This window comes from Lissotriton helveticus (genome assembly GCF_964261635.1).
Source record: "Lissotriton helveticus chromosome 1_1 unlocalized genomic scaffold, aLisHel1.1 SUPER_1_unloc_43, whole genome shotgun sequence".
NCBI classification, from domain to species: domain Eukaryota; kingdom Metazoa; phylum Chordata; class Amphibia; order Caudata; family Salamandridae; genus Lissotriton; species Lissotriton helveticus.
Window position 1 is genome coordinate 1676197 of NW_027611685.1, and position 26826 is coordinate 1703022.

Genomic DNA, 26826 nt, shown 5'->3' on the forward strand with positions numbered 1-26826 from the left:
ACATTTTGATATATTTAATGAAATAGAGACTGTCATTTCCAATTGACTGGAGGCGGCAGTTCCGTCCGCGTCCACCAGAGGGCGATCCTCGCCTGCTGATGAAACCCACTGAGCAGCACATTGGGTGAAAGGAAGAAGGGTTTCTTCTTCCGGGTCAGCGGCGGCAGAGACAGCACCAGCAGCGTTGACATCACTTCCTGTCTTTCCTGCTGCAGAGGAGGAAGGAGCCCTGTCTGGTGGGCAGTTACCTCCATCTTCAGACCCTCACAGACCCCTCCTCAGACCCCGGATCTGCCCCCCCACAGCCCCCCAGGTGGAGGAGAGAGCCTGGGCACGTCTGCACAGGTCTCTGCTCAGGTAGGAGATTGTCAGCACCTTCTGCTGTGTTTGAAGAAATAGACTGAATAATCCTGAGGGAGTCTCTGCAGGAGCCGGGCTGAGCTGGGCCCTTCTATCTGGGGGCCCTGAGGCTGAGCTGGGCTCTTCTATCCGGGGGCCCCAGGTGCTGAGCTGGGCTCTTCTATCTGGGGGCCCCTGGGGCTGAGCTGGGCTCTTCTATCCAGGGGCCCCTGGGGCTGAGCTAGCCTCTTCTATCCGGGGGACCCTGGGGCTGAGCTGGGGTCTTCTATCCAGGGGCCCCTGTTGCTGAGCTGGGCTCTTCTATCCAGGGGCCCCTGGGGCTGAGCTGGGCTCTTCTATCCAGGGGCCCATGAGCTGGGCTCTTCTATCCGGGGTCCCTGGGGCTGAGCTGGGCTCTTCTATCCGGGGCCACTGGGGCTGAGCTGAGCTCTTCTATCTGGGGGCCCAGGGGCTGAGCTGAGCTCTTCTATCTGGGGGGCCCCTGTGGCTGATCTGGGCTCTTCTATCTGGGGGCACCTGGGGATGAGCTGGGCTCTATTATCCGGGGGCCCGTGGGGTTGAGCTGGGCTCTTCTATCCGGGGCCCCTGGGGTTGAGCTGGGCTCTTCTATCCAGGGCCCCTGGGGTTGAGCTGGACTCTTCTATCCGGGGACCCTGGAGCTGAGCTGGGCTCTTCTATCCGGGCTCCTGGGGCTGAGCTGGGCTCTGTTATCTAGGGCCCCTGGGGTTGAGCTGGGCTCTTTTATCCGGGGCCCCTGGGGCTGAGCTGGGCTCTTCTATCGGGGGGGCCCTGGGCGGCTTAGCTGGGCTCTTCTATCCGGGCCCCTGGGGCTGAGCTGGGCTCTTTTATCCGGGACCCTGGGGCTGAGCTGGGCCCTTCTATCAAGGGGCCCCTGGGGCTGAGCTGGGCCCTTCTATCTGGGGGCTGAGCTGGGCTCTTCTATCCGGGGGCCCTGGGGCTGAGCTGGGCCCTACTATCCGGGGCCCCCAGGGGCTGAGCTGGGCTCTTCTATCCAGGGGCCCCTGGGGCTGAGCTGGGCTCGTCTATCTGGTGGCCCCTGGGGATGAGCTGGGCTCTATTATCCGGGGGCCCCTGGGGTTGAGCTGGGCTCTTCTATCCGGGGCCCCTGGGGTTGAGCTGGGCTCTTATATCCGGGGCCCCTGGGGTTGAGCTGGACTCTTCTATCCGGGGACCCTGGGGCTGAGCTGGGCTTTTTTATCCAGGGCCCCTGGGGTTGAGCTGGGCTCTTTTATCCGGGGCCCCTGGGGCTGAGCTGGGCTCTTCTATCCGGGGGGCCCTGGGCGGCTGAGCTGGGCTCTTCTATCCGGGCCCCTGGGGCTGAGCTGGGCTCTTTTATCCGGGACCCTGGGGCTGAGCTGGGCCCTTCTATCCAGGGGCCCCTGGGGCTGAGCTGGGCCCTTCTATCCGGTGCCCCTGGGGCTGAGCTGGGCTCTTCTATCTGGGGCCTGAGCTGGGCTCTTCTATCCGGGGGCCCTGGGGCTGAGCTGGGCCCTTCTATCCAGGGGCCCCTGGGGCTGAGCTGGGCCCTTCTATCCGGTGCCCCTGGGGCTGAGCTGGGCTCTTCTATCTGGGGCCTGAGCTGGGCTCTTCTATCCGGGGGCCCTGGGGCTGAGCTGGGCTCTTCTATCCAGGGGCCCCTGGGGCTGAGCTGGGCTCTTCTATCCGGGGGCTGAACTGGGCTCTTCTATCCAAGGGCCTGGAGGGGGGGCTGTGCTCTTCTATCCGGGAGCGCCTGGGGGGTTTTACTGCCATCTCTGGGGGTGTTTGTGGGCATCATTTGTGTTAACCCCTTCGACGCTCATGACGAGCTGGGCTCGTCATGAGGTAGCCTCCTCGCACGCTCATGACGAGCCCAGCTCGTCATGTAAAGTGCGCTTTTGAAAAAGTCAGCGCAGCAGCAGAATATCGACCGCACGCATGCGGTTAAAAAGGGGATCTGTGTGCACTGCATCTTACTGCATTGTGAGTAATTTGTGCTCTACATTGCATCTATCTTACTACACTGTAAGGTATCTTTGTCACTGCACTGCATCTTATGGAACCATGAAAAATCACTGCGAGGAGCTCGACTGAGCTGGGCTCATCTATCTGGGGATGTTTTGGGGGGAGGCGAGAGGGGGTGTTCCTTCTTGCCCTGGTGGTTTTTGTGGTCATAATTTTTTTTAAGGGGGAATCTATGCACACTGCACTGCATCTTGAGGAAAGCTAGTGTGCGCACTACTGCTTTTTATTACACTGTGAGGGGTATTTAAAATAAAAGAGGAAATCAGTGTAGACTCTTCTTCCTTTTACTATTCTGTGCAGGATGCTTAGAGCCCATCTGTGGTCTGCACAGGAATCACTTTTTACTACAGTCCGAGGGGCGTTTAAAAAAGAGAAACTCTGGGTGCGCTGCACCGCTCTTTACTCTTCACTGAGAAAAATCTGTCCATTCTGCACTTCCTTAACTACACTTAGGGGCACACAGCGCAGCTCAGCAAGTCACTAAGCTGCGCTGCGTGATAGAGGAAGGTCAGGAATGCGCTGTATCTAACATTCTACAGCGCAGCCCTGTCTTTTACCTACGCTGGCGCACAATGTGCTTCTGGCTCCAAAGCAGGCGCCCCTGCACCATGGTGCAAGCGTGCGCGCCTTGTAAACAGGATGATTTTTGTGCAGAAAGGGTCACCTTCTTGTACAAAAGCAATCCCCTGAGGCATTTTCCTCTTTCCGTGTGTGCTGCAGAATCCAGCACACATAGAAAGCATGGAACAAGGAGAAATAAAGATATTTATCCTCGTTACACCGTTCATGGGGATGCGTACCATTTTGACGCACTCCCAGGTCTACCAATGTTGGTAATTGTGGGAAGGCGGAAAAATCTATGGGCCGATGCGTGGGAACGCCCACGCTCCACCCATGGAACCCGTCATTGGGGCAGAGTAACGCAAAGCAGCGATTTGAGCTGCGTTGCGTTACTCTAGATTTATCAGGCCGCATATGTCCGTGCAGGGTCGGCTTGCGTGTCTTGATAAATCTAACTTAAGAGTTGCGTCTCTCTTGCGCTTCATTGTGAGGCTCAAGGCTGACGCAACTCTTTGATATGCCCCTAAGTGCATAGGACGCCACATAGGGCCATGCAAGATGGGCTTGCGTGGCTTGATAAATCTAACTTAAGAGTTGCGTCGCTCTTGCGCTTCATTGTGCGGCTCAAGGCCGACGCAACTCTTTGATATGCCCCTAAGTGTGACGCCACACAGGGCCAGACAAGGCGGGCTTGCGTTTCTTGATAAATCTAACTTAAGAGTTGCATCGCTCTTGCGCTTCATCGGGCGGCTCAAGGCTGACGCAGCTCTTTGATTTGCCCCAAAGTGTGGTATTTTCAGAAGCGATGACCTGTGCACGTTGCTTCGTTCTTTACTACATCACGAGGGGCGTTTACAGAAGAGGAAGTCTTGGCACTGCACTAGAAGCAGTGTTAGGACCACAAGAGGAAATCTATTTTACAGCAGAATGAGGGGTGGGTACAAAAGAGTAGATCTGTAGACTCTGCACTGCAGTTTATTGACACTTTGAGGCGCCTTTACAGAGAGAATCTGTCAGTACGGCACTGCTTGTAAAGTGCATGGATGTTTACGTACACTTTGAGAAGTGTTTAAAGTACAGAATATATGTGTGCTGCTTTTTACTCACACTACGAGGGGCATTTAATATGGGAACATTTATAAACTGCACCACGTATTACTGACACCCATGGGTTTTAATTAAACAAGGGAATATGAGCATATTGCACTGCATTTTACTGTCACTGTGAGGATTGCAGAGGTCAACATTCCTACTCTGCACTACTTTTTACTTTACTTCACTTTGAGGAGACATTTGCAGAAGTAATATTTCCACCTGGCGCTGCTTTTTACTGACAGTGGAAGGGAAATAAGGACATGAATAATCTCGGTTAGATCTAGATTCATTCTGATATCCAGTCTTTCTGTTACACAGACTATTACCAACTGATAGTTTCTGGAGATTCACTTTGCATATTCCCTTCTATAAACTAGGCTGATTCACTATAATTCCACCAAAGGTTTCCAGACTCACCAGTGCTGAATGCTTCAATCTGTGTGACCCAGAACCTTGTTTATCTTGTGAAAGAGGGGGAGGGAATTGGATTAGTCCCTATGTGAGGGTCACTCCTTGCCTCAGAAAGCAGCCCCTGGTAGCTTCCCCGAGGAACCCCTTGTTCTTCACTGGATGTCTGCATAGGGGTGGAATACACATTCATCCTGCTGGAGCCTGTTCCATCCCATTTGTCTCCACGTCAGAGCAGGAAGCCTGGCAGAGGTGAAACAAAAAGATCCTCTTTTCTTGTTGGCGACTGCTGCAAATTACAAAAAAGCTCCCTGGCTGATTGGAGACTGGTTGAAAGGCAAATTCAAGAAAGGTCCTCTGTTTTGGCTTATTGTAGAATCCTGCATGTTGCACCTCGTGTGACGATGGAAGAGGGTGTGATGGACATAATTTCACAGAAGAGCTCAGATCGGCAATTCCAGTGCTTGGTATCTGAAGAACCCATTTGAGCCCTGAGCAGAGGCATCCTTTGTGACCCAGTGAACTAGAGCCATGTCTCACCTAATGCCCATCACAATAGAGTCTCTAGGACCCACAGTCGTGGAGTACAAACCTTGTTGGCTTAAACTATGCAAAGATACCATGACTTGGTGTGAATCTGTACATATAGTATACAGAACTAGCCTCTGCACCTGAAAATACATTGTTTGCGTCAGATCCTCCTAGTGCCTAGGCTGTGTTATTGCATTGTTTGTATCAGTTTCTCCTAGTGCCTGGCCTGTGGTATTGCATTGTTTGCATCAGATTCTCCTCATGCCTTGTCTGTGTTATTGCATAGTTTGCATCTTTTTGTCCTAGTACCTGTCCTGTGTTATTGCATTGTTTGCAACAGTTTCTCCTAGTGCCTGGCCTGTGTTATTGCATTGTTTGCATCAGATTCTCCTCGTGCCATGTCTGTGTTATTGCATTGTTTGCTTCACATTCTATTACTGCCTGCCTGTGTTATTGCATTGTTTGAGTCAGATTCTCCTCGTGCCTGGCCTGTGTTAATGCATTGTTTGCATGAGATTCTCCTCGTGCCTGGCCTGTGTTATTGCATTGTTTGCATCAGATTCTCCTCGTGCCTTGTCTGTGTTATTGCATTCTTTGCATCAGATTCTCCTCGTGCCTTGTCTGTGTTATTGCATTGTTTTTGTCACATTCTATTACTGCCTGCCTGTGTTATTGCATTGTTTGCATCAGATTTTCCTCGTGCCTTGTCTGTGTTATTGCATTGTTTGCATCAGATTCTCCTAGTGCCTGGCCTGTGTTATTGCATTCTTTGCATCAGATTCTCCTCGTGCCTTGTCTGTGTTATTGCATTGTTTGCATCAGGTTCTCCTCGTGCCTTGTCTGTGTTATTGCATTGTTTGCATCAGATTCTCCTCGTGCCTTGTCTGTGTTATTGCATTCTTTGCATCAGATTCTCCTAGTGCCTTGTCTGTGTTATTGCATTGTTTGCATCAGATTCTCCTAGTGCCTGGCCTGTGTTATTGCATTCTTTGCATCAGATTCTTCTGGTGCCTGGCCTGTGTTATTGCATTGTTTGCATCAGATTCTCCTCGTGCCTTGTCTGTGTTATTGCATTGTTTGCATCAGATTCTCCTAGTGCCTGGCCTGTGTTATTGCATTCTTTGCATCAGATTCTCCTCGTGCCTTGTCTGTGTTATTGCATTGTTTGCATCAGATTCTCCTCGTGCCTTGTCTGTGTTATTGCATTGTTTGCATCAGATTCTCCTCGTGCCTTGTCTGTGTTATTGCATTCTTTGCATCAGATTCTCCTAGTGCCTTGTCTGTGTTATTGCATTGTTTGCATCAGATTCTCCTAGTGCCTGGCCTGTGTTATTACATTGTTTGCCTCAGATTCTCCTCGTGCCTTGTCTGTGTTATTGCATTCTTTGCATCAGATTCTCCTAGTGCCTTGTCTGTGTTATTGCATTGTTTGCATCAGATTCTCCTAGTGCCTGGCCTGTGTTATTGCATTGTTTGAATCAGATTCTCCTCGTGCCTTGTCTGTGTTATTGCATTCTTTGCATCAGATTCTCCTCGTGCCTGGCCTGTGTTATTGCATTGTTTGCATCAGATTCTCCTAGTGCCTGGCCTGTGTTATTGCATTCTTTGCATCAGATTCTTCTGGTGCCTGGCCTGTGTTATTGCATTGTTTGCATCAGATTCTCCTCGTGCCTTGTCTGTGTTATTACAGTGTTTGCATCAGATTCTCCTAGTGCCTGGCCTGTGTTATTGCATTCTTTGCATCAGATTCTCCTCGTGCCTTGTCTGTGTTATTGCATTGTTTGCATCAGATTCTCCTCATGCCTTGTCTGTGTTATTGCACTGTTTGCATCAGATTCTCCTCGTGCCTTGTCTGTGTTATTGCATTCTTTGCATCAGATTCTCCTAGTGCCTTGTCTGTGTTATTGCATTGTTTGCATCAGATTCTCCTAGTGCCTTGTCTGTGTTATTGCATTGTTTGCATCAGATTCTCCTAGTGCCTGGCCTGTGTTATTGCATTCTTTGCATCAGATTCTCCTCGTGCCTTGTCTGTGTTATTGCATTGTTTGCATCAGATTCTCCTCATGCCTTGTCTGTGTTATTGCATTGTTTGCATCAGATTCTCCTCATGCCTTGTCTGTGTTATTGCACTGTTTGCATCAGATTCTCCTCGTGCCTTGTCTGTGTTATTGCATTCTTTGCCTCAGATTCTCCTCGTGCCTTGTCTGTGTTATTGCATTCTTTGCATCAGATTCTCCTAGTGCCTTGTCTGTGTTATTGCATTGTTTGCATCAGATTCTCCTAGTGCCTGGCCTGTGTTATTGCATTCTTTGCATCAGATTCTCCTCGTGCCTTGTCTGTGTTATTGCATTGTTTGTATCAGATTCTCCTCGTGCCTTGTCTGTGTTATTGCATTGTTTGCATCAGATTCTCCTAGTGCCTGGCCTGTGTTATTACATTGTTTGCCTCAGATTCTCCTCGTGCCTTGTCTGTGTTATTGCATTCTTTGCATCAGATTCTCCTAGTGCCTTGTCTGTGTTATTGCATTGTTTGCATCAGATTCTCCTAGTGCCTGGCCTGTGTTATTGCATTCTTTGCATCAGATTCTCCTCGTGCCTTGTCTGTGTTATTGCATTCTTTGCATCAGATTCTCCTCGTGCCTTGTCTGTATTATTGCATTGTTTGCTTCAGATTCTCCTCATTCCTGGCCTGTGTTATTGCATTGTTTGCATCAGATTCGCCTTGTGCCTTGTCTGTGTTATTGCATTGTTTGCGTCACATTCTATTACTGCCTGGCCTGTGGTATTGCATTGTTTGGATGAGATTCTTCTGGTGCCTGTCCTGTGTTATTGCATTGTTTGCATCAGATTCTCCTAGTGCCTGGCCTGTGTTATTGCATTGTTTGCATCAGATTCTCCTCGTGCCATGTCTGTGTTATTGCATTGTTTGCGTCACATTCTATTACTGCCTGCCTGTGTTATTGCATTGTTTGAATCAGATTCTCCTAGTGTCTGGCCTGTGTTATTGCATTGTTTGCATCAGATTCTTCTGGTGCTTTGTCTGTGTTATTGCATTCTTTGCATCAGATTCTCCTCGTGCCTTGTCTGTGTTATTGCATTGTTTGCATCAGATTCTCCCAACGCCTTGTCTGTGTTATTGCATTGTTTGCATCAGATTCTCCTCGTGCCTTGTCTGTGTTATTGCATTGTTTGCATCAGATTCTCCTCGTGCCTGGCCTGTGTTATTGCATTGTTTGCATCAGATTCTCCTCGTGCCTTGTCTGTGTTATTGCATTGTTTGCGTCACATTCTATTACTGCCTGGCCTGTGGTATTGCATTGTTTGCATGAGATTCGTCTGGTGCCTTGTCTGTGGTATTGCAGTGCTTGCATCAGATTCTCCTCGTGCCTTGTCTGTGTTATTGCATTGTTTGTGTCACATTCTATTACATTGTTTGCATGAGATTCTCCTAGTGCCTGGCCTGTGTTATTGCAGTGTTTGTGTCAGATTTTCATAGTGCTTGGCCCGTGTTATTGCATTGTTTGCATTAGATCACGGGTTCTCATAGTACGGCCCACGGGCCGGTGGCAGCCCGGCAAGCCTTCCCTGGCGGCCCGCGGACCTAGCAGACAATTTACCTTTGTTTTAAAACAAAAAAAATGTAAAGAGTGATAGCAAACACTGCGTGCCGCGTCTCTGAGAGACTCTGCTGCTCGTGGGGGCCGGGCATTCCAGTGATAGTCAGAGTGCAGCTGCAGGGGCGCTAAGAGGTGAAATACAAAGCCTCATTAGCATACAAATGGTCTTTTAAAGATCTGTGAAGTGCTCGGGTGCGGCTGTGTGTGTGCCAGGAAGCTGTCTCAGCCCAGGCAAACAGAGGCAGATGAAGAGGGTGACAAACCTCTGTTACATTTTACTTTGTCCCGGATCTTTACTACCTGCCTCCCCAGTTTACAGACCACCACATAACGGACACTCACTAAAATCACTACCAAGCTGTACTTTGTTGCTAGGCGACTACCGATATTACCCAAAGCTAATCTATTATATGTATTTAAGAAAGACCTATGTACCAGCTCACTTACTGGACAGGCAAACATTCATATGTTGTAATTGTACCAAGTGTTGCCGCTCACCACCGTATCCAACCTTTAATAGCAGATACAAAAGGTCATTCACGTTATGTCCAGGTTAACCCAAAACCAATAAAATAGATTTTAAAAAAGACATATGCTGGGCGATGTAGCACAAGCTTACAGGTTTTAGAAATAAGCACCCGACTGAAGGTTCTACCCACATTAACAATCGCTAACTTCTCCAGAAGTTGGGGATTGAGCTAGAGACCGGAAAATACTTTCCCAGACAGAGCCAACCTGAAGACGCCAACAGCAGACAGGCCCTGAAAAGAGACTGAAAATAGTGCACCGCTTGATCAAACCTGCCTTCTGGTGAGGCAAATAAGCCCACAGGAACATGTGAAAGGGGTCCTGGGAGATTGCTAAAACTGAGCCGAAAACATTTATACTGAAAGAGGTGGCTGCAGCAAAACTCCACACACCAAAAATGTAACAGCTATGCAATAAACACAAAGAATCAAGAGGAAAGCTGGGAAATTGAGAAGCAATTGGAGGGAGAGCGAGAGAGGGAGCGAGAGCGAGGGGTACAGAGCGAGGAGGGGTACCGTGCGAGGAGGGAGACAGAGCGAGGAAGGAGACAGACCGAGGAGGGGGACAGAGCGAGGAGGGGGACAGAGCGAGGGAAACAGAGGGAGAGAGAGAGAGAGGGAGATAGTCAGAGTGAGTGAGAGAGAGGGAGTGAGACAGTCTGAGTGAGACAGAGGGAGAGATGGAGGGAGGGAGAGAGAGGGAGCGAGAGGTTGAGAGAGGGAGAGAGAGGGAGGGGGACAGAGCGAGGAGGGGGACAGAGCAAGGAGGGGGACAGAGCGAGGAGGGGGACAGAGCGATGGAGACCGGGGGAGAAAGAGAGAGGGAGACAGTCAGAGTGAGTGAGAGAGAGGGAGTGAGACAGTCTGAGTGAGACAGAGGGAGAAATAGGGAGAGATGGAGGGAGAGAGAGAGAGAGGGAGCGAGAGGTTGAGAGAGGGAGGGGGACAGAGCGAGGAGGGGGACAGAGCTTGGAGGGAGACAGAGCTTGGAGGGAGACAGAGCTTGGAGGGAGACAGAGCTTGGAGGGAGACAGACGAGGAGGGGGACAGAGAGAGAGAGGGAGACAGAGTGAGTGAGAGAGAGGGAGTGAGACAGTCTGAGTGAGACAGAGGGAGAAATAGGGAGAGATGGAGGGGGAGAGAGAGGGAGCGAGAGGTTGAGAGAGAGAGGTTGAGGGAGAGAGAGGGAGGGGAACAGAGCGAGGAGGGGGACAGAGCGAGGAGGGGGACAGAGCGAGGAGGGAGACAGAGCGAGGAGGGAGACAGAGGGAGGAGGGGGACAGAGCGAGGAGGGGGACAGAGCGAGGAGGGGGACAGAGCGAGGAGGAGACAGAGGGAGAGAAAGAGAGGGAGACAGTCGGAGTGAGTGAGAGAGGGAGTGAGACAGTCTGAGTGAGAGAGGGAGAAATAGGGAGAGATGGAGGGAGGGAGAGAGAGGGAGCAAGAGGTTGAGGTTGAGAGAGGTTGAGAGAGAGGGAGAAGGAGAGGGAGAGGGAGAGGGAGAGAGAGAGGGAGAGAGAGAGAGAGAGAGAGAGAGAGAGAGAGAGAGAGAGAGAGAGAGAGAGAGAGAGAGATATGTGTGTATGCCGGGTCTGGTGGCTCAGTGGACGAAGGCGTCTGCTGCAGGGACTTGTGTTCAACCTCATGGTCACAGTTTTTTTGTTACTCTAGCCCCGACACCTTCTTCACTGACCCGGCCCCCACCGGTACGGCCCTCGGACACAAACTACACTGTAAATTTGGCCCCCGAGAGGAAATTTGTGAGTACCCATGCATTAGATTCTCCTAGTTTTTTTTATTTTTATTTAGGAAGTTTTGTATAGCGCTAGCCAGACCGCAAGGTATCGGAACGCTTCACAATAATTACAAGGCGGTGCAAAGAAAGCAAACAGAGCATAACAAAGTACAATACAGTGCAAAGAGACATTCAAGGTGCGAGTCACAGTAGGAGGAAGAGGGAGAGATCCATTACATGGTTTTTGGTTTTTGGCCATCCCCGTCCGGGCGGGGAGCAGAATTTCTTCGGACATTCCAGGGTGATCCTATCTGGTAGTTAAGGAGCGATCAAGGAATAGGATTTTGAGCTGACTTTTGAATTTGGGGAAAGAAGGAATAGATCTGATGTCAGGGGGGATAGAGTTCCAAATTTTGGGTGCATTCCCGGCAAAGGAACGGTCCTTGTTTTTTTGTTTTAGAGTTTTTAGTGGGATCAGGAGTAGGGTGTTAGAGTTTCTGAGGTTCCTGTTCTGACCCGCTTTTTTAAGTTTGGCCACCAGATATTCAGTTTTGCCAGTGTGAAGGGCTTTGTGGGTGAGGCAGGCTGTTCTAAAGTTCGCCCGCAATTCTATTGGTAACCATTTGAGTTCTTTTAGTGCCGGAGAGATGTGTTCAAATTTCTTTATTCCAGTGACCATTCTGGCAGCCGCGTTGAGGGTTGTTTTCAGTGGAGCAAGATGTATTTTGGGTATTCCGGAGAGGATTGCATTCCCATAGTCAAGTCTTGATAACACCAATGCTTGGGTGGCTTGTTTGAGATCATTGGGTGGAATGAAAGGTTGTATTTTGCTTAGTAGCTTCCGATTAAGGAAGGCACTCTTAGCCGAGATCTTGATGTGTTTGGTCAGATCTAGTTTGGAGTCAATAGTGATGCCTAGTGATTTGACGGAGTCCGCTAGGGAGAGATTCTTATTGAGCGTGCCTATATCTTTTAGCCATTCGATCATTTGTGGGTTCTCTTCTTTTTTTGAGATGAGGAGTAATTCAGTTTTGTCAGGGTTCAGCTTTAGATGGTTGCTCCACAGCCAGCGTTGGACTTCCTTTAGTGTTTCGTTGAGTCTGTGAATGTCTTTAGCGGAGGAGATTTCCAAATAGATTTGAGTATCGTCTGCATAGAGGTGGAAGGGGATGTTAGCTTTCCTGAGTATGGTGGATAGGGGTTCCATGTAGATGTTGAAGAGTTGAGGGGAGAGAACTGAACCTTGTGGAACTCCTCTATTGACTGGATGAAGGTCGGATTCAAAGCTTCTCATTTTGATTCTTTGTGAGCGATTATGCAGGAAAGAGGAAAACCAATTGAGGACCACATCGTCTAGTCCAGCCCTTTCTTCGAGGGCTTTGAGGAGAAGAGAATGGTCAACTGTGTCGAATGCTGCAGATAGGTTGAGGAGGATGAGGAGGCAGCATTGGTCTTGGTCCAGTGATTTGTGTATGTCATCAATTATGTTAAGGATTGCAGTTTCCGTGCTATACCCTTTCCTGAATCCTGACTGATGTGAGTCAAGGAGATTGGTATTGTTCAAGTGCTGTGTTAGTTGTTGGAGAACACACCTTTCTAGTATTTTGGAAAGGAGAGGAAGATTGGAGACGGGTCTGGAGTAGTTTAAGTCATTTGTATCAAGGCCTGGTTTTTTTAGCAATGGGGTGACTTGTCCCACTTTCAGCCAATCTGGGACGGTTCCGTTTTTTAAGGAGCTGTTAATGACACGTCCTAATTGGGTAAGCGGAGGTCCGTGTTTATACCGTTTAGCAATCTATGTTGGCATACTTTGTTTTCATCTCGTAGATATTTAGCTATCATTTAATAACACATCACTTTCAGGACGGGGGGTCGTTATAGCCCCTGAAATCAATATCGGCTTATCAGCGGTACACTACACATAGGGTAAGTCGAAGTTTTGAAATGTGAATTATAGCATGCATTTGGTCACACGTAAAAATCAGGTGATTTTGTATTAACCACATCATTGACAGGTGACGGCTATACACTATTAATGTGGTTTGGTTCAGTGAACTTTTTTCAGTGTTTTCACATAGCAGATAGGACACGGAAACACACTTTTGGCAGATGGTGTCTTTGATGGTGTTCATTATGTTGGTTCAACACACATCATTTTATTTTCGCACTTTCACACACATGCTATGTTTTTGTTTTTGAAAGTAGTGTTAAGGCAGATATATAATGAAGCACACAGATTTGTGAATAATGATGTATCACATTGTTTTGTAGTGCCCGAAAACGGAACTGAAGCGCGAATCACCAGAATACATATTGCATACTAAAGATTTGTTGAGTTATTAAAGTCATAGTCCCCTGAGGAAGGGTCGCACATGAGCCGAAATACATTGGAAAATGTTACTATATATATTTTTTCATATGCATATTTTTGCCGAATTTGAAAATGTTAATACATGAACAGAGTACAATGTATTAGGACTATTTATTTTTTCACTGAATTGTGTAATATACAAATGTTTGGAGTGAATCAGTAAAACTGTGAGCATTACTAAAATTAAGAGTATCATTGTTTATTTGAACGCTAAAACTGGGACTAGAGTTATTATAAAATTTAAGTATTAATGTGAAACCCAAGGGACACGGGTAGAGCTCCCAGACAGACCTGGTTGGTTCCAGGTCTCTACAGGGCTAATGTGGAATAGGATCATGTGATGATCCGACAAGTCCACTGGGAGGATGTTGTCGTTTGTAATTGTGTCTTGTTGAGCAATGATGGCATCCAAGGTCGCTCCTTTGTTATGAGTTTCTTCGGAGCAATGTTGGGAAAGGTTATTGTCACAAAGGAAGAGGATTAGGGCGTTATTGGATTCATTTCAACGTAGGTTGAGATCACCCAAAATTATGTGGTTATTGTCTTTGAGTGCGCAATGGGCAATCAGGTCAGAAAGATGTTCCCCAAAAGTAGTGGTGTTGCCGGGTGGGTGGTAGAGAAGGTGACCTACTAAAGGGCTGTTGTCCTTAAGCTTAACAGAGACCGATAAACATTCAAAGGAGCTATATTCGCAAGGGTCCATTACAGTGATGTCAATATCCCCTTTATGGATGATGGCTATCCCTCCACCGCGTTGGTCTATTCTGTTTTTATTGATGAGTTTGAAACCCGGCGACACTAACATGTCAAAGCAAGGTGGGGAGCATTCATTTAGTCAAGTCTCCGTGAATAACGCAATGTCTAAGTCCTGAGAGAGGATAGCTTCGGCAAGTTCCGTTGCATGCTTTTGGGCAGATCTACAGTTAATGAGCATGCAGTTGGTAGGAATATTGTTTTTGGTCGACTGCTTTTCTAAAGGGGCCCTCGGTATGAAGGTGAGGGTGGGTGTAGGTCTGGTAAGCGTCACAGGTGTGAAATCTCTTCCGAAGCCCGTGATCACTTCAATCTTGGCGTTGGTGGCAACTGGGGGATGGGAAACATAGGTGGAGGCTAGTTCCCTAGCTTCTTCATCTGACATTGTTGCTGCATATCTGAGAGGTCTATTTGATTGGGTCTCCACATCTTTACTAGTGTATGTCTGAGCTTCAGATGTGGGGGCTAAGGTTCTTGAGGGAGAATGAAGTGGGATCCCCGTGTCAGTTCTAGGGGGCCTTGGTGGTCGTTTCTCGGGCGTAGGTAAGTTTCCAGAACAGAAATTGAGAGTAAAAGAGTCAGTCGAATCGGAAGCCCTGTGTTGGACATGTCGGGGCTTACGAGTCTTATCAAGATTGGAAAGGATGTCTTCCAGGCCACTGCATATCATTTCAAGCTGACTCTCTAGTAGGGACAGCCGGTGCGCCATATTTTTCAGGGCTGGTGATGAGCAGTTATGGGTAGGGCCATCTCAAGGGGAGGGGGGCCAGATCCCCATTAGGGGTTTGATGCTGGGAAGGTCAACCGGGCTGTTAGTATTAGAAGCCCTTGGTTGGGGGTTAGGTCTTGAGCTCTTCCTCCGTGGGTCGGTTAGGGTGATGCGGGGGTCCGTAGACCGGGCTCTGGGGAGGGTGTTATGTTGTTGGCGCGGGTAAGATGGCTGGGGCGGAGGAGCTTGGTCTTCTCTGGTAGGTTGCTGGGGGTCAGTAGGCTGTTCTTGTGGGATGCTAGAGTGATGACGAGGAGGATAAGATAGCGGGGGAAGCGGGCGTTGGTCATCTTTAGAGACCTGAAGGATGTGGTTCGCAGGGACAGCGTGTTGACGGGGGTTTCTGAGGGGGGGACTGGGGTGTCTCGTCTGAAGGGGGGAGGAGGATATTTCCAACTCCTGCAGAGGGAGGTAGCTCGGGGCATTAGGATGGGGTGGAGAAGGACGCCGTGACTGTAGGTGTGCTGAGCAAAGGGTGGGGAAGAGTAGTCGAAGGCCCCTAGGTTCTCATTATTGGCCTGTACCAAAACTGTGCCATTTGAGTAAATGGTCACTGAAGTATTCCCTTTTCTATTTGCTTGGTTAGGTAGGGAGGTTGTCAATTTGCAGCTGTGTGAGGTGGTCGTCGTTATGGATATGTGAAGTTGTATTCTCAATACGGAGTTCCAGCTTTCCGGACTATCTGTCTGGAAGATGAGGTCCATCATAAACTGTCCTTTGGAGGAGCACTGGTATGTGTCGGCAAATAGAGTTTCTGGGTGTTGTCTGATTAAATTGTGTTTGTGGTTTCTTCTCGCTTTTGGAGAGAGGTTAGGGGGGAAGCTAATCACAAAGGCGTTCATGCCATGAGGTTTCATGTGGGATAAGGTAGGAGGTACGACGGAGGGTGACGTGCCTGGTGACATTGTTCCGGGCTGAGGTGGGGGATGAGCTGAACAGGGGACTAGAGGGTTAGCCTTGAAATGGGGGCCGTGATTGAGGAGGCAACGAGTAGACAGGTGTAAGGTTGTAGGTGTCGTGAAGGAGGTAGTGGGGGGACAGGGCGTAGGCTGAGGTATGAGAGTGAATATTGCAGGAGGGTGAGGGCGACGTGCTGATGATTGAAACCTTAGAACTGTCCTTAAGATGCTAACCTCATTGTGCTAGGCGGAGGGTAGACCTTATTGATTATCATCCTACTTGAGCTTTCTCAAGGGTAGGTTACCTGAGGGGCGGGGGAGCTATCCACTATGATATGGGGGCAGGTGAGGAAGGGCCGCCCCCCAGCTTGCGCAGGAGCGGACTCTTGCTGTTTTGCGTCCTATGAGGCAGCCATCTTAGGGCCAGTCGTTGTCCATCAGTTCAAGCCTAGCTCCATACTGTTGTTAAATTAATAGGCCAGGGGAGCCCACCATGAACAGCAGGTGGGGGGGGCCTTTCCTCAGCCCGCACCGCGATCTGGCAATGCTTGATCGATCGTCCCTATGTCACTTTCTGACCAGAGTGGCGGACATCTTAGGGTCAGGCACCGTTAATCAGCCGATTTCAACTCACTAGAATGATGAAGTAGACCTGAGGAGCCCATCATGTTGAAAGGATGGGGGGGGCCTTGCCCAAGCTCACTGTATGAGTCGATAAGGTGGAGTCAGCCTCTACGATCTACCCTTCGGATGATGTAGGTCCTGGGCGGCGGCCATCTTAGGGTCAGGCGTCGCCAGATCAAAGTAATCCCCAGTTGTAGCGTTGAGGTGAAAGGGTCCGTCCCACCATGAAGCGCAGGTGCGGGAATGATGAATTAGGCCTGAGGGGGGGCGCCTTACCCCTGTTTGTTGTGGCCTCCGTTGAGGAAGGACAGATAGTGTATGTCTTGGGCGGCGGCCATCTTAGGGCCAGGCGTCGCCGGATTACTGTAGTCCCCAATTGTAACGGTGAGAAGAAAGGATCAGTCCCACCGTGAAACGCGGGTGCGTGGGGGGGCGCCTTACCCCTGCGTGTTGTGTCCTCCATTGTGGAAGGGGGCAGCCACGCCGATACTCAGCGGCCACAAAGGACAAAGCGCAAGATCACTTGTCTCCAGTGGGGGCCCACTGCTGCCAGAACTCTTCGACTGCGGAGCGGCTATCGGACCCACGATAGGCTCAATCTGAGTCCCACCGGTGGCGCGAGATCGGCCCGACCAGCCTAGGAGACACAGAAGCAGCTCCCTGTTCCCGGGCAAGCCAGCAGATCAGACGCGCAGATCAGCATCCCAGCGCGTTAAGTCGAGAACGGGGGTTAGATGTCTTGAGGCGAGGTGAACGGGGAGAGCGGGCTGGGTGGGATTTACACGAAAGTGATCCCAAACCCGAGAGCACGTTTTCCCGATGCTACCTCTGCGGCCATCTTGACCCTGGCCTTTGTTATTGCAGTGCTTGTGTCAGATTCTCCTTGTACCTGGTCTCTGTTTTTGCATTGCCCGCATGAAATTCTCCCAGTGCTTGGCCTGTGTTATTGCATTGTTTTCATCAAATTCTACCAGTGCTTGGCCTGTGTTATTGGATTGTTTGCATCAGATTATTCTATTTCACGGCCTGTGTTATTGCATTTGTTGGACCTAGTACCATTGGCATGGGTCTCCCTTCCTCTTTTTGATGGATTGCCTCCTCTGTTTTTGATGTTTGCTGGTTTAGACTCTTTGGGCACCGCACCACTGCCAATCAGTGCCGCAGTGCAAGTACTCATAAGAGGCATCTTTTAGTAAAGTTTGTTTTACCATTCTGTGTTTGAAAATACCACTTTTAGAAAGACAGTATTTTCTTGCCTGACCATCCAGCCTGCTTCTGCTAGCGTGTGTATAGTGTGTCTGGGTTTGTGAGGGACAGGGCTGGGAGGACTCCAGGAGGTAGGGCACGACGGCACTAGGCTGATTGTCCTGAGAGTGGTGGGAGGAGTAGGCACCTGGGTCTGCATAGAGCTGGGCCATCTCCCACAACATCGGCCTCACTCCCTGTGGTGAGTCTGTAGACTCTGGCCTACCCGGACAAAGGAAGAAGACACACACTGGTAGAATGCACCTAAAACTGGGTTTGACTTGGCAAAGGACCCTCTGCCTTCAGAGAACAATGGATTTATCGGTATAAATGAAAGAATGAACAAGACGACCCTCTGCCGAGGAAGAGCACCTGGAGACCGCAGGAGTTGTACTGCCCCTCTGCCAGAGCGCTGTAGTGGTTTGGCCTGTGGTGGTGTCTCTCGTGCCAAGGAGAGGTAGAAAGGACCAAGGAAGAAACTTTCATCATCTTGCCAATTATTCCCCGAGGGCTAGAGTTGTGCTAGCCTCCTGTTTGAAGACAAAGGGATACCAACAGCTTCACCTCTTCTGTTTGAGCAAAGCTGGAACTGCTGTTTCAGCTGCTACAGAGGAACTGTGCAACTCAAGCCAGCTAACTTCGCCACCATCTGCCACGAGACCGTGAGTGCTGCTCTGATTCGCACCGTAGACCAACGCCTGCCGCTGGGCTGGAACCGGCTCCGAGATCGCTGTCTGGGCAGAGCCGATCATCGACAAGAGTGACCAAGCACTCACTGACTCAACGACATCAGCAATGACCTGTTGTGCCAGCGCTGCCTTAACGCCACCTCCTCTCCCATAAGGACCGAAGCAACCTTCTGCCTGCATCCCCAGCTAGGGTCCCGCCACATCGCTTTCCCCCAAAGCAAGGAACCAACGCAACCAATGTGCCACACGACCTCACAGCTCCCTGACACAGAGAACAGCCTTTGTTTGTTTTCTTAAAGGTACTGTCCCTTGAGAGTCTAGTTGTGATTTCGGGCCCGACGCTGTGCTCCTCGCAGGCAGACTGTACCCTGAGAACTCTTTTGTGCGTTGAAGTGATAACTCCTGTTGGGATTATCTGTTGCCAGAGACACTTGAAACTAAGAACCTATTTTCGAGCAAACCGTAAAGCATATTCGTACTGTGGATTTGTGCCATTAAGGGCTTGTGTTAATTATATAAAGCATACTTATTTTTGATACATCCCAGAGTGGTGTCCGTTTGTAGTGGTTCATCTATATTACTGTATGTGTTCACAAATGCTTAACACACTGCCTCTGAGATCAGCCTGTCTGCTCATGCCAAGCTACCAAGCAGGTGAGCAGGGGTTATCTACAGCATTTAACTCCCTTGCCCTGACGTACACAAAGGGTCCCTACTTGACAAAGGTACATACTGTTGCTAATTAGAGACTCCAGGTTCTAACAGCATTGTTTGCATCACAGTCTCCTAGTGCCTGGCCCTTGTTATTGCACTGACTCCCCAACCCCCCGGACCCTGCCCCCAGTTCAGCGACTCCATCGCCGACTTCATCAGCACGCACGCCCTGACCTCCACCGACTACATCCTCCTTGGAGACCTGAACTTTCACCTTGAGAACAAAAACGACAACAACTCCACAACCCTGATTGATAACCTCACCAACCTCTGACTGAGACATCTTGTCACAACGCCCACCCACTCCGCCGGCCACACAGTCAGCCCCTTATTCTCCTCAAGCCCGCACGTCTCCATCATCCACACCACTGAACTCCTCTGGACTGACCACCGCTGCATCCACTTCACCTTCCAGAAACCCACCACACACCACTGCACCCAACAGATCCCCCGCCGCAGCTGGAGCAAAATCACCGAAGACCAACTACATGCAAACCTCGCTCTCAGCCCACCCACCAAACCATCCAATACCGACGCCGCTGCCCACAACTTCAGACGCTGGATCGAGGACTGTGCCAACACCCTCGTCCGTTGAAGAAACCCCTCCACAGAGACACCAGCAAGAGGGCCAGCTGGTTTACTCCATAACTCCTAGCCTACAAGTAAGCCTGCCGGAAACTAGAGAAGAAATGGCAGAGTGAAAAACTCCGGACAGCCACGCAGCACACAAGGATGCCATCCGCAACCACACCACCTCATCAGGGCTGCCAAGAAGACCTCCTTCAAAGACTGCCTCGACAACAACGCACACAACAGCAAGGAGCTCTTCAACATCGTGAAGGAACTCTCCAACCCCAGCTCCAACACCAACGACATCCCGCCATCGCAAGCCCTGTGCGACTCCCTCGCCACCTTCTTCCACCACAAGATAGCAGAGATCCACGACAGCTTCAACACCCAGGCCGTCCCAACAGACCCTCCGTACACCATCGACCACGTCCCCTTGCTAGTTTGGGCCAGCGTGAGCGTCGATGACACCATCAAGACCATGAGCACAATCCACTCCGGCTCTCCGTCAGACCCATTCCCGCACCGCGTCTTCAACAGAGCAAGCAGCTCCATCGCACCTCACCTGCACAACGTCATCAATCTCTCCCTCGAGACCGCGACCATCCCAGAGAGCTGCAAACACACCGAGATCAACGCCCTACTCAAAAATTCAAGGCAGACCAAAGAGACCTCAAGACCTTCCGGCCCATCTCTGTGCTCCCCTTCCCGGCCAAGGTCATCGAGAAAATCGTTAACAGACAGCTAACCCGATTCCTCGAAGAGAACAGAATACTGGACCCTTTCCAGGCAGGGTTCCGCAGCAACCACAGCACCAAGACCGCCCTCATCACCGCCACGGATTACATCAGGACCCCGCTAGATAACGGGGAGACCGCTGCACTCATCCTCCTAGACCTCTCCGCCGCCTTTGACACCGTCCGACACCGCACACTACGCACACGCCTCCACACCGCAGGGATCCGAGACAAGGCTCTGGTATGGACCACCTCCTTCCTCTCCGGCAGATCCCAGAGCTTCCGCCTCCCCACAATCTGTTCCGAACCCTCCGAGATCACCTGCGGTATACCCCAGGGATCCTCCCTCAGCCCGTCACTGTTCAACATTTACATGACCCCGCTCGCACACGTTGACCGACAGTACGACCTCAACATAATCTCCTACGCCGACGACACTCAACTGATCCTCTCCCTCACCAAGGACCCCATCACCACCAAAGCCAACCTCCACGAAGGAATGAAGGCCGTCTCGACTGGATGAAGATCAGCCGTCTGAAGCTGAACTCGGACAAGACAGAGGTCCTCATCCTCGGCTCCAACCTGTCAGCCTGGGACGAGTCTGGGTGGCCAACGGCACTAGGGGCAGCCCCGACCCACACCGACCACGCACGCAACCTGGGAATCATCTTCGTCTCAACGCTCTCAATGACCAAGCATGTTAACGCCGTCTCCTCCTCCTGCTTCAACACCCTCCACGTGCTCTGCAAGATCTACAAGAAAGGCAGTCACCCAGGCCCTCGTCAGCAGCAGACTCGACTACGGAAACACCCTCTACGCGGGCGCCCCGACCAAGCTAATCAATCGACTACAACGCATCCAAAACGCCTGGCACGACTGATCCTTGATGTACCACGACATGGCCACATCACCCCCCATCTGAGAAACCTGCACTGACTCCCTGTCAACAAGAGGATATCCTTCAAGTTCCTCACCCACACACACAAGGCACTCCACAAGACCGGCCCAGCCCACCTCAACAGACGGCTTTTCTTCTACACCCCCAAACCCCAGCTACGCTACGCTGACCTCTCACTCGCTACCGTCCCGTGCATCCGAAGAACAACCACCAGCGGGAGATCCTTCTCCCACCTCGCCGGCAAGACATGGAACATTCTCCCACTGAGCCTACGACAGACCCAAGACCTGCTGATCTTCAGGAGGATACTGAAGACCTGGCTGTTCAATCAGTAGCGGCCCCTCCTCCCCCCAGCACCTTGAGACCCTCACGGGTATGTAGTGTGCTTAACAAATGTCTGATTGATTGATTGCATTGTTTTGCATCAGATTCGCCTAGTGCATGACCTGTGTTATTGCATGGTATACATCTCCTAGTGCCTGGCCTGTATTATTGCATTGTTTGTGTCACATTCTCCTAGGGCCTGGCCTGTGTTATTGCATTGTTTGCATTAGATTCTCCTAGTGTGTGACCTGTATTATTGCATTATTTGCATCAGATTCTCCTAGTACCTGGTCTGTGTTGTTGCACTGTATGCTCTGCATTTGTTATGTTATTATTCTAGTAGTTGCAGCTTTTCTAACAAAGCACCGTTAGTCCCAATAAAGTGTATCTTACTGCACAGTTCCTGAAGCAGTAATCCATTAACTATTTATGTAGAAAAACCAGCACAACATGTCTTCCAGAGATTTCTTTAGGTCAGAAATAGTAAACAGCTAGGTAGGTATGATGTAAAACAAACTTTAAATAAAGGAGCTGTTGTGATAAGCAGACAGCAACACGTCCATGTTGAAACAACAGAAATAAGACAATGGTAAATGTTATGAAAAAATGGTTGATTAATATACAGTTCTGTGCGGTGTGTCATTATTTGTTCTTGTCTTCCAGTCTATTGTGATTTTACGAACTAACTTTGAGCCTGGAGCTTCCACGAATCTCATGGACAGGCTGTTCCAAAGATGGTAACAGAGAACGTTGAAAGATTTGAGTCTGGATGCTGGTAGATGGTTTTAAAAATTGGAGTCTGGATTGGACTACCAAGTGCTGGTGGATCGATTGGTAGCTCCCGGAGGGTGTTTAGTTGGTCTGTCTGTTGGCACAGCTGTCCAGGAGGTGTAAGACATGTCAGCAATTTACAAAGGGCTTGCTGAGGACCAAGACCGCCCAGCTTCATGCAATATGGACTTGAAGGTGTGTGTTAGGCAGGATTAATTGGATTCTTATAGCAAAATGTATGACCTTGTCCAAAGAGCATTGATGTGTCCAAGGTTCACCATCTTCTGTTACAACAGATAGAGAAAGTCAATGTACCTCAAGGTTCTTGAAAAGCTCTCTGCACTGTGCTGGTACAGTCGGTATATTCACTAGTTGCCATTTTCAAGGGGATGTTCAGAAAGAGTAGTTGTATTCATCCTTGGAATCTCTAGCTTTAGCTCTTGTAGTCTTGCAGTATGAGGTGGATGCCGTAGAACTGCCTCAATTTTCCACGGAGCTTAGAAAATCCAGATTGACCTTCATTACACAGCTTGAGCTCTGTGGCTTGACCAGTTGAATTGCAATACAGAAGGTGACCTAGACCAGTTGTATCTCACCCGACCTTTGAACTGATCATTGACGAAAGAAGCCCCTGCCTGGAAGGAAGATCTGCACAAGGCACCGCTGACAGAAGTCCCAGCTGGCGGTGGCCTCAAAGCAGTGAGTGACCCACAAACCAAACGATCCTTAAAGCCCAGCTGGCCACTGTCACCAAAGCAACAACAAGCTTGATGCAGGGCCCTGGAGCTGTGGTAACACGTTACCAGCAGAGCGTATGTTTGACACAGTGATCATGACACTGGGAGACCAAGAATAGACTGATAGAATTAAAACAGGCAGACAAAGTACAAGCTAACAGAACATTACAACAGTGGAATAAGTATGTTGTCAAGTCGTTCCTGAAGCCACTATGACTTTACTGAGGGAAGGGTTGAGTCGAGGGACAAAAAGAAGAAATTCAGTTTGTGATACCTGCACTCACTGAAGGTCCTCCACCCTCATCCAACCCTCTGTAAGCGAGGACAATAGGTGATGCCTCAGGTCACTGAAGGTTTCCACCCCTATCCAGCTCTCTGGAAGTGAGGAATATGATTTAGGACCCAGGCGATGGGTCTTAGAAGTCGTGTATGAGTAGTGTGCGGGCACTAACACGTCAGGCCAGGAGGTTGGAGCACCTTTGTACTTTGTAAGACGTCTGATGAATGAGACAGAGGAGTTTGAAGCTGACCTGTTTTTCATCAAGGCGGCAGTGATAGGATATGATGATAGTTCTGCTCCCTAACTCTATCATTGCCAGCATATTCTGAACAGCATATTCTGAAAGTGTAGCTGTCTTCCCCATGCAGCCTCCCACAAGCTGAGGAGGGTAGCCTAGCCAAGAGAGAAAAGGAAGCTTTTACCCTCTCAACTCTTTCAGGAGTGGGTAGTAGTTTTGTTTAATCATTCCAGTAATCTTCCAATGTTTTTAACCTATTCAGGCTCAGCTGGTGTGGAGCAAAGCTCTGGCTTTCCTGTTGAGAGTCCTCTAGCTATGAGAAGAACTTCAGTTTGAACTCTATTCATATTCATACATTTAGTAGTCATCAGGAAGTAAATGGCTGTCAAGCACACCCTCAGCCCGCTGATGGAATTGTCAGAATCCCTGTGCAGCCTAAGGAACAGCTGTTTGTCACCAGCAAAGGATAATACTTTCAGACCAAAGGAGTGGACTAACCTCTCAGTGGTGCCACATCCGGATTACGGAGAAAGGGAGAGATATCACATCCATTGGGTTCCTCCATAAACTATTGCCACCATTGCTGAGCAGACGAGCAGAAGAACAACAGTGTGGGAACACCCATGCTGAAGACCAGAACGATTGTAGAGCTGCCCTTGGTGCCTCCCACCGAAGGACATTCAAAACGAGAAGTAATTGTTCAACAGTGTCTAAAGTGGCCGTCGGAACTCGAAGGTTGAGGCCGGCCTGAAGGTTATCATCTTGGCTCATTTGAAGCTCCTCCCGGAAGGGTAAAAAAACTTTTCCTGTGCAGGGGCCTGGCTGGAATCCTGGGTATTACCCAAACAAGAGCATAGTCCACTAGACTTTTATGACATGATTTAGAGTTTGGGTACTCCTTTGCAAACACAAAAGAATAAACTGCCTGGATGTTATGTTATGTTATGTTAATGGGCATTTGTTGAGCGCACTGTCACCATGAGTTTCCTGGCGCTAATAGAACACTGAGACTGTACAAGAGGGATTTTATTGGGAGTGTGAGAAAAGCAGAGTTTTTAAAGATTTCCTAAATGATAAGAGGGAATGTGAGGTCTTGAGTGAGAGTGGAAAAGAATTCCATAATTTGGGAGCTAGATGAGAGAAGCTGTGGCCGCCTAATTTGATAAGTTTAAACCGGGAAGTGACTAGAAGCTGAAGGTGAGTGGACCTCAGAGTACGGGAGGGGCAGTAGGGGGTAACCAAGGATTTCAGAAAACCAGGAGAGGGGCCAGTCAAGGCTTTAAAGACCAGGCAGGCGTATCTCCTACCCACTCAGCCCACACCTCGCCGCACCCGCTCCGCGGGTGCCGCATCGCTTTGCTGTCACAGGGCCATCACAACCGACGGAGAGAAGAGGAAAGGCGGTTCCGGGTAAGAGGCTTTCAGCGGGGCTGCGAGTGTAGCGGGGACTCCAACAACCAGGAGTCCCTGCGTGACCGATAGCCAGCTCCCGGTCCGCTCTCCCTGCTGGCCCGCCCCCCGCCCAACTGAGGATTTTAAAAACGTCCCTCAACTTCTTCCAGTGGGATTGCAGTTTGTTTTCACGGAGGCACTACCAGTTAGGAGAGGAGTCTAGCGGCGTATCTCCTACCCACTCAGCCCACACCTCGCCACACCCGCTCCGCGGGTGCCGCATCGCTTTGCTGTCACAGGGCCATCACAACCGACGGAGAGAAGAGGAAAGGCGGTTCCGGGTAAGAGGCTTTCAGCGGGGCTGTGAGTGTAGCGGGGACTCCAACAACCAGGAGTCCCTGCGTGACCGATAGCCAGCTTCCGGTCCGCTCTCCCTGCTGGCCCGCCCATTACGCCCCATACATCTTAGTTACAGACTCCTGCAGCGCGGGACGCAGCACGAGGTGAAGACCGGGCAAAGAGCGGGCCGTTCGAGGCCGTTAGAGACTGTTTGAGACTGGACTGGCCCATAGCTCTTGGTTCTACAATTTGACTCTAGTTATACTACCCAAAACCCTCCTAAGAACACGCAGTATGTCGACCCGAGAATACAAAAGTAGGGCTGCGAAGGGGAATTTAAAAAATGGAACCTTAGATGATTTCATCTCCAGGACCAATATTGCCATAGATAAGGAAATTGGCAAGATGCAACGAAGGGTGTCCAGTGAACTAGAAGCAGCGAGAAGGTTATCTCAGGAACTGGCCATGGCAAAAAAATCTTCCCTAGGGCATTTTGCTTTTGCCAAATCACCAGACCGTACAGATAAACTTACTCCTATTTTGTTTGTTACACAGGCCGAAATCCATCAGCCATCAGCACTTACGCCACACATATCTAAGGCGGAGGCCTCACAAGCAACGCCCCCAACTCAAACATCTCCAGCAAGCGGGGAGGTTAGGTTTGATATAACTGGTGAGGGAGCCCCGCTGAAGACGTCCCCTATTGCCAAATCTAACGAAAATATCGGGGGGATTCCGCACCCCATTCAAAAGGGTCCTAATCTTAACCCCAAAAGAAAGCGCAAACAAACCTCTGCCTACTCAAGGAAAAAGGCTAAGGTAGCTAAAGCCCAATTACCCATCAAGGCACTGCCTAACACATCGCCCAAACCTCCTCCCAATCCAGAAATAGAACCCAGCGTTGCAAACTCAAAGGATGAGAGTGATTTAAATAATCTTGTAATTGATAGTGAGGATGGCGGGGTTCCATTTTGTACTATAAACGGGAAGGATGTGGAATTCCTGATAATTGTGTGGGGTACACTTAAAAAACTTTTAACGCCCGTCGAAGCCAGACTAATACGAATAGAAACCCAGTTGTTAGAGATTGAAAAAAGCATCTTAAATCTAGCCACTCTTAGTATAACCGATAAAGATAAAGTACCCTGTCTATCGACTGCCACAAATAACACATTATTACCACTACTTGTTGCCACACCATTACTTGCCCCAAACCCCACAAAGGCCCTGAAAGCCAAACCCATCCCAAAACCTCGGCATAAGGGTGTCAATGATACTCCTGCTAATAAGGTAGCGGCAGACACAAATCAGCAGGTGATCCCTCCTGCCCCTGCTACAACGATTAAGACAGCTACCACCGATGAGCACAATAACCCTTATTTAACAACATTGAGAGCAAAACCTAACATAAATCACTGTAGGGGCTATGTAGATCTCCCCCCTGACGTCAGGCCATATGTAGTCGTGCTCACGGGGTGCCAGAATTGTCAAATCACCACCAGGAAGATTATGGGTCACTTAAAAACAAAGTTATACACTGGCTTAACACCCACAGGCCCATACCGAGCCACCTGAGAAGTAAAATTCTCATGGTGCGTCGGGTACCCTGGATAGGCACCTC

At 49.7% G+C, this 26826-nt stretch overlaps 1 pseudogene across 1 annotated transcript in view; it reads left to right on the forward strand.

Annotated features, from left to right (window-relative positions):
* Positions 1-233: 233 nt before the first annotated feature.
* The window catches only part of LOC144806069 (uncharacterized), a 59616-nt pseudogene continuing 33023 nt past the window's right edge, over positions 234-26826 (forward strand). The window contains exon 1 of the transcript XR_013605684.1: positions 234-357. The product of XR_013605684.1 is annotated as an uncharacterized LOC144806069 (transcript). The remainder of the gene's footprint in view (positions 358-26826) is intronic.